Here is a 1,924-nt window from a genome sequence, read left to right as displayed (position 1 = left end):
AGAGAATGAAAGAAAAAAGGAAGGAAGGACAGAAAAAAAAAAAAAAAAACCTTCCTGATTCAGCCTCTATTACAGGCATGACCGAAAATACGAAGTGAAAAATCAGTCTAGAATGGCATGTACATAGTCTAGACAGTCACAAGAAACAAAACATCTGATTATCAGCAAGGTAAGAACTGAGTAATGAGTAAGGAAGCAGACTTTTTGCTGGGTATGTTTTAAAAACCACATGGACGTACTGTACAGTTAAGAAAACGGTATTGTGGCTAGGGCAACGGCTCAGCGGTCAAGACCACTGGCTTCTAGAGAACCTGGTTCCATTCTCAGCACCCACACAGTGGCTCACACTGTAACTCTAGTTCCAGGGGATCCAAAGCCCTCTCTGGCTTCCTTAGGCACCACGCACACACATGGTGCACAGACATACACGGGGCATGCCTTTAATCCCAGCACTCTGGGGATGAGGCAGAACCAGGTGGATCTTTGAGTTCCAGGCCAGCCTGGCTGCAAACGGAATTCCAGGACAGTTAGGGCTGATACACAGAGAAACCCTGTCTCAAAAAAAAACCAAAAAGACCAAAAACCTACTCATACACATAAAGTAATTAAATTTTAAAAAAGGCAAAGGGATTAAAGAGTAGAAAATAAGAGCTGGGCAATGGTGGTGCACACCTTTAATCCCAGCACTTGGGAGGCAGAGACAGGCGGATCTCTGTGAGTTTGACCCCAGACTGGTCTACAGAGCAAGTTCCAGAACAGGCTCCAAAGTTACAGAGAAATCCTATCTCAAAAAACCAAAAGAGAGAGAGAGAGAGAGAGAGAGGGAGAGGAGAAAATAACATAAGCAAAACAAAGAAACCGCAAGTATCTCTGGGTTTGAAAGTATCTTGTGTTATAAATGCTGCAAATGCAATAACAAAGTGGTGAAGTAATTCAAGCTTCCACGAGCAGAGAAGTCAGGTATACTGTAATAGATGACGGAACATGATCCAGCCTTAAAAACAAAATCCTGATGCATGCTATGCTATATTATGAATCAACCCAAGAAAAACAAGCCAGTTTTCACATAGGAGATAATTACTATAAGAATTCGGAGGGAAAAAAAAGAATTCGGGGACAGAAGAAAGAACAGTGGTTACAGGCATGTGGAATGGACAGCTATTCACAAAACGAAACTGCTTCTGTGGATCCCTTGCACAGCCTTGCTTCAAAGCACTGAGCTGTTCATACGAAAGCAGTTAAGATGGCCAGGCTCAGGGCACACACCACCAATTCCAGCTTCGTGGTGGAGATGGGAGGGTTGGGTCTGGAGTTGCTTACAAAGTGATAGACAGATCTAGGCTACAGAACATGCCATTTTAAAATAAATGAAAAACAAAGTTCAGGTTAAAATGTCTTTTGTTTGACTCAGGGTTTTAAATGAAGCCTCAGAAATCCTCCTGCCTCTGCCTCCTGATGCCCAGTTTATTTCTCTATCTTTGTGAGTGTGAGTGTGACAAGGGTCCCGGGTGCATGCATATGGAGGGCAGAGACAACTTCAGGTGTCCCCCTCAGGCATCTCTACTTTTTTGAGATGGAGTCTCTCATTGGGTCAGTCAGGGTCACCACACAGGCCAGGCTAGCTGACCCACAGGCTTCCAGAGATCCTCCTGGCTCTACCCCAATATCACCTTCACTGGGACTGTAGGAGTCCATGACCACCACAGCACTTTACATGGGAACTGCTCAGGATCTTACACGTGGGAGGTGAGCTCCTCACCAGGGGGTATCTCCCATGCCTTGTTCTGATCACTTTTATTTATTGCAAAAGTTGTGTGTGTCGGTGCACTGTGCTATGGCACACGAGTGAGGTATGTGTGTCAGTGCACGTGTCCTATGGCACATGTGTGAGGTATGTGTGTTGGTGCACGTGTCCTATGGCACA

The 1,924-nt window shown here is 45.0% G+C and overlaps 1 protein-coding gene across 1 annotated transcript in view; it reads right to left on the bottom strand.

Annotated features, from left to right (window-relative positions):
• Dna2 (DNA replication helicase/nuclease 2) overlaps positions 1-1,924 on the bottom strand; it is a 31,181-nt gene that overhangs the window by 2,208 nt on the left and 27,049 nt on the right. The window lies entirely within an intron of this gene.

The sequence above is a fragment of the Microtus ochrogaster genome, linkage group LG2 (genome assembly GCF_000317375.1).
Source record: "Microtus ochrogaster isolate Prairie Vole_2 linkage group LG2, MicOch1.0, whole genome shotgun sequence".
Taxonomy (NCBI): Eukaryota; Metazoa; Chordata; class Mammalia; order Rodentia; family Cricetidae; genus Microtus; species Microtus ochrogaster.
Note: the sequence above shows the minus strand (reverse complement) of the source record. Positions and strands in the feature narration are given on the sequence as shown.